Source organism: Syngnathus scovelli, chromosome 13 (assembly GCF_024217435.2).
Source record: "Syngnathus scovelli strain Florida chromosome 13, RoL_Ssco_1.2, whole genome shotgun sequence".
Taxonomy (NCBI): domain Eukaryota; kingdom Metazoa; phylum Chordata; class Actinopteri; order Syngnathiformes; family Syngnathidae; genus Syngnathus; species Syngnathus scovelli.
Window position 1 is genome coordinate 9,054,104 of NC_090859.1, and position 6,564 is coordinate 9,060,667.

Consider the following 6,564-nt stretch of genomic DNA (forward strand, 5'->3'; position numbering starts at 1 on the left):
AAAAACGTTTTAATTATGATTCCATCAAACGTGGACTTTGATTTTGGATGTTTGCTTGTCATGGTAAATTTGAGAAGTGAAGTCTAATTGTGGATGTTTGGTAACTTGTTTTTTTACAACAAAAAAAAATTACGCGAAGTTGCTTCAAAAAATTACATTTTTTTTTATTGATGTCATGTAAATTCATACTTTTTTTTTTTCTTGAAGAAATACTCCGCTTTTTAAGTTTTGGCTTTGCTTTGAAACAAAACTGACAGTTTCTCAAAGAATGAGGGAAAGAAAACTCCTGTAAATTAACTTTTATTCCTGAAAACATCCTTTTTTCATTCCTGGGGAAAAATGCATGTCAAGATCTGACTTTTCCTCTTGAAAAACTCTATGATGATTTGCCAATTCAACTTTTTCTTTCAGAAAAAAAATCTCTTTATTCTCATAAGTTACCATTAGTGTTTCTATAAATAAACTCATTAAAATAAGAGCGCAACTGTATGACCGCCACATCCATTATCTTCCATCCAAAAAGTGAAGCCAATCAAAACAGTTTAAGCATTTGTCCCATCCACTCCACATTATGCATTGCAAATGGCGGCTGTATGTGAGGGAAGGTGTTGAGGGGCGTGCAAGTAATGAAGCTCATGCAACGTGAGAAGGCCAATTAAAGCTTACGTGTGGTGGCCGCCACCATGCTGTGCTTGGGCTCCCTCCGGGCTAAAATACACAAGCTAGTAAACACTTTCTCTCTCACACACACACACACACACACGGACGCACACCCAAGAGCTTCCCAAAATTTTGATTGACACTTTGGATTTTCTGCCTCATTTAGCAACATGCATACGGCAAAACATTAGCAACAGTGATGTAGTGCAGCTCCTTTTTCCCCAAAGGAAAACAATGAATAAATAAAACATTATTCTTCATTCACAGACATTAAAGCATTTACTGCAGAGCACTTTTGTACTGTTGCAAACAAAAACAGCAGCATCTAAACATGTTCTCAAATTGATGAGTTTGGAGATGAATTTTGAAAATGAAAAGATGATAGCATGTTTCTGTTATTATTATTTCTAAAATATATAGAATGTATTTACAGTGCAATTCTGTCCATCGCAGTTTTCATCCTCTTGGAAATGTAAAACAACAAAGCATTTTGGAGGAAGGACAATGTGAAGGATGAGGGGGTGTCGCAAGGGTCCACCGGTGTCAGCCGTTGCATGGGGTCATCGTGGGGGAGGTGAAAATTAAAGCACGCGGGTGACGTCTTGCACCTTGCTACCTTGCCCTCAATGGGATCAGTGACCTGTGTATGTGTGTGCGTGCATGTGAGTGTGTGAGAAACACACATGCAGGTAGGTGAGTCACAGGTGGAGCTGCTGTCGCTGCATATTTGAGGCCTATCATCACTTAGGTGGTGAGGCCGTAAGAGCACGCACAAAACATTCTGATGGCAGTGTGTGTGTTTGTGTGTGAGTAATATTAAAGGGCCATCGTCATTTTGTTATTTTATGTCTATGGCTATCGTCACACTTTTCCTCTTTGTTGTCACTGATAAGCTTCTGTCGTGAGGTATAATTTTTTTTTTTACTTCTGCGCTATAACTTTCATTTCCCTTCAGAAAATGAGGAACAGAGTGATGACAACCATAGAACCAGAAATAAAATAAAAAAATACATGAAGACAAGGTGAAAAATAATGAAAAATGTTAAAATTAATCGGCAAAAAAATTTATCAAATTTTACCAAATTATTGCGTCACCCTTTGAGTTTTTTTTCCATCATAGTGGACATTATTATTCAAAGTGATTTTTTTGGGCCCTGCTAAAATTAACCCAAATTAAAATGCATACGACACATGAAAATATCCTAAATGTTTTTTTCTTTTCCTGTCTATGCTGCAGCCATATGCGTGCGTGTTAGTGGCCTGCATACGCGTACTACGGGGGGACCATGTGACTCAGCGTGGCTTTCGCCAGCCACATCATCGGGATGTCCTGGCACATAGACCATAATCATCTCCCGACATTAAAGGCCACTCGTTTTTCTCTAGTGTGTAATAAAAGGGGACTTCCACCAAAACAGCTTATAACTTTCTACAAATCACGTTCCATCAAAAGGCTTCCGTGTTAGTGTTTATTCCCACTTGTGAAGGAGACTCAGACGACATTCTGACAGACTTGGGCTCATTTTTGGGTTTGTCAAGTCACGCAGTTTTGGGTCAAGTTAATAGTTATTGTGGTTTGAAAGTAGTTATGTTGTGCGCTACTGTAAATGGGTTAACAGGTCTCGAGAGTAGGTCTTGTCCCAGAATATGATGACTGACACGTACACTGAAAAGCACATTAGTAGGACAGTATAATCATAAATGAACTTGTCAGGTGCTATAGTAAATATAATGACCCGATAAATCTTTTAGACTGACTACCATAGTATGAAACCCGTTTAAAAAAAAAAAAAAGAGTGATTTTTATGCTCACGCCCACAACATCACAAACGCCCCTTTCTACTTGCACCGGTCTACAAAAATACCAGAACTAAATTTTCTACAAAAAAAAAAAAACGTTGAAAATATTCAATTTGCATTTCCCACAAAAAAAAAGGGTGAAATAAGTTTAAAGGTCTAGGTCCCTTTCTGTATATAATCACTGACATGTAGAGCGTCCAACAACTAACTAAACAATGCCTAAAAGCTGGCCAATGACGAAAAAGCACCAAGTTATACCATGAGGGCATTTCTCCCAACATCGCTCATTGGCAGCGCTCCAAATGAGTGGGATGAGGACGAAGAAAGGCTGTTGTTGGACAAGCGAGACAGATAAAAAAGGGGAAAAGGAGAGACAGCAAGCCAGTGAAGGTCAGTGTTATAGACGGGAGGCCAAACTCTGAGAAAGTCTCCAAATGAAGCAGCCAGAGGGGGGAGGAGAGAGAGGGAGGGTGTAATCTCTGGCTTCACCAGAATTGAGAGGAGGGTGGGGAGGCTTTTGGACCTCGCTTCACACACACGCACAAACAAGTTGGCCATGCCAGGCGGTTAGGTGGGAGGATGTAAGGGAGAGGGCTCCACCCTTGAGCTGCAGCTTTGTTGTGTGACACATAGACAGCCCACCCTTGCATTCCCACCCCTAAATTTGGCCTTGAATACAATTGCAGGTTTTGAGGGCAACAAATCGGACCCGGCCACGCAGGCGGTACCGACTCGGCGCAGAACTGGCCCAAAATGAAAAATGACTCGAGGAAAGAGGAGGAGGAGGTACGCCGATTTTATGAACTCAGTTTCAGCCCCCAAACTTTAAAGTTCCCTTTAAGAATTACATAAAAAAAATACAGATACAAAATACATACCGCCCATTGACTTGTCGAGGAGCAACTACAAAATTCAGTGAGCGAAATTAATCATAAATAAATGTATCAAAAACATTTAATGTGACAGTATAAAACCATATTTTGGAAAACATATATTATCATAAAAATATATCATGGCTGCACTTCCACAAGGCAGGGCCACCTCATAAAATGTGCAAACTTTTTTTTTCTATGGCAAGATTCGTATTTCATTGTGGCTTTTGCTGCAAGTGTTTTTTCTTTTTTTCTTTTTTTTTCTTTTTTAATAGCTGAAAAGTGTGTGGCCGCAGCTACCAGAGTAGATTTTTTTTTTTCATGACCTCTATGGCGGGACACATTTCTCTCCCCACCGCTTCATACTGGCTGTAAACATGTGTGGATTGGACACACACTCCCCCACACACACACACAAACACACAGTCTTTATTCTGAGTGTGCATCCCACCCCGATGACCACTTTGAGCTTTCTGTCATTCTCCATTTAATTTACTATCCTCCACCACTGACCCACTGCTGTATAATTACCATTTGTAACACATATACACACACACATGAGTGTGTGTACACACAGGTGCATGGAAACACAATTATACACTCATAATTATACCCATTGCGTGCACGTGCAATGATAACAAGAGCAACACGGATGAACCGATAGGACAAAATGAGGGTTGGTGTTTACAAGATTCACTGCTTGATAGCTTTTCTTTTCATCTGCATTTGGTTTTTATTCATATTTAAAAGTCTTCTTTCCAATTTTTTAACAAGCCTATTTAATAAGCAATATCATTTATAAATGCATACATTAAATATGGCCTGCGATTGGCTGGTGTCTATTTAAAAAAAAAAAAATTTCCAACTTTTATGCCACATTACCAAAAATAGTGAATTGGTGAGTTTTTCTGCAAATAATGGAGGAAAGGTTAAAAAAAATCAGCTCATAGATGAATGTGTAGAAGACACCTATAAGATTTTCTTTCTCGCCAGTTGAAGGTCATGAGTATACTTCTCCCACCCTGTATCCTTCCTCCCATGCTCCCTTCCTGTAGTCCTCCCTGCACCTGATATCACTTTCACCCCCACCCTGAGAGTTTGAACTCCCCCATCCTTCCACCCTCCCTCCTCACCACGTGTTTGCCGGTTGAACTTCCCTCTGTGTTCCATCTGCCCCTTTGCCACCTCTCCCACTGCCTCGCAGCAGACCCACCTACTCAACGGGTGCTCGGCGCAGGCAAGCAAGGCAAGGCATCGCCGCTGTGGTGCACTAACTCAGCGGGAGGGGAGACTGTCGGGCTGCCGGGTGTCAAAAGCGATGGACCTGCAGCCTCCAAGGAGCAGACAAAGTGTGGATATGAAGCTCATGTGAGGAATGCTGTGTTCATATTGGACATGAGGGTGCTCCACTATGTTGTATGCGTTCAGGTTACTTGCAAACTAGTCCCCCATCCATGTTACCTCACTATAAGTTTGTGGCATGGGGTTTTTAAACAACAACTAACTAGTTCCACTTGACTCAGACGTGTTGTTGTCACTTCACAATGCAGAGTGAGCCATTGCTAATCAAAACAGCAGCACCTACCGAGGCATTCTCTTGGATAAATTAAAGCGTGGCATTTTGTGTGTAGTACAAATGACCATGAAAATGCATATGTAGACTACAAGCTTGTTCCAGTAGCATCTGACTCCACAATGTTTGCTAACCAAAACAGCAGCCTTTGGTTCAAGGCCTTGAAACTGGCTCTTGGATGAATAAATAGGTGATGAAAATGTCTTTAAAATTACTATTTGACCTGGCTCTCCCTTTTTTTAAATATAACTAAAACAAAATAAAAGTAGAATTTGCACAACAAAAGTAGAATAATTAAAATAATAAAAACATTTGAAAACTCTGCAATATACATGAAACGAACGAAAACTCAAACTAAATATTCTTATTTTTCTTATTTATATAAGCCTCAAACTAAATGTTGTTTTTTAATTATTTTCTTTTGTGTATAGCAGCACATATTTAATCAAATAACATAACATTATGTAACATTATTATTCAAGTTCTTCGAGGGCTTTATTGTGATTTGTTTTCCCCCCGACATGAAACTGCTCTGTCTTGCCACGTTCTGTACTGATGATGATATAATGCGTTGACACCCACTGAAGTGTGCTTGTATTGTATTAGATTAATACACAACATTTTGCGCTATCTTTCAGCTTATGATTTGTGTGCTGCCCCCACCTACTGGCTGCAAATCTAATGTTGTTTTTGTTACTCAACAAAATGGCACTGGGCCCATTTGTGGGCAGTCGCTTCCCACACAGGCACACGGAAATATCATCACTGCTAATTGGTGCCTTGCTGGTACCCATTCCTCAAGCCTGAGGAGCAATGAAAAATAGCTATTTCTATGTCATGCATATATTTTATCTACAGTGTTCGTTTACTCTGAAGGGCTAGTGGTTTGTGCATCCGACTCACAGTTGTGAGGTTGAAGGTTCGAATCCGATAGGGCTTTCTATGGTCTCCCTGTAACCCTAACCCTTGAAATCTCTGTGGGTACTTTGGCTTACTGACATTTTACATCTTTATAGACTTACTACCTCCCAAGTAACTGCAAATGATTGTTGACTAAAGTGTTGCCGTTTACATCTCAATTTATTTTGAGCAAGCTTCACTTTTGATAGCGTCCACAAGGGGTCATGATTTTGTTAAAGTGGTTCTCAACTGTGGTGTCCAGCATTTTTTTGCTATTATGCCTCACCTACCACTTTATTAGGTATACCTGCACAATCCAAAGAGGTCTATCCTAAATTACACATTTGCAATGAAGTTTAGTACAAATGTAATAATGCATATTTGTTTGAAATAGTGTATCAAATAACATGATATGAAATAAATTAATACTTTAGATAAAATACTACAGTGAAATTAATTTGATACAAAACATTAATACCATGCACAGTAAATAATAAAATGCTGACTTGTAACTTGTGTATGTTCTAAAATTATTGCAGTTAGGTTTGCAAAATGACAGGAAACCCTTCATGGCAATTACATGAACTAAACTGTAATTTATAGGGATGAACATCATTTCTTTTTAATTTTATCTAACAAAATTGACTGAACCCAAAACTGTATTTTGAAGAAATACTTGCCTGTGAAAAAACATTTAAATTTTTCATGATGTATCATTGTTCCCTCTTTTTATACAGTTCATTTCTAGTAATTTATGCC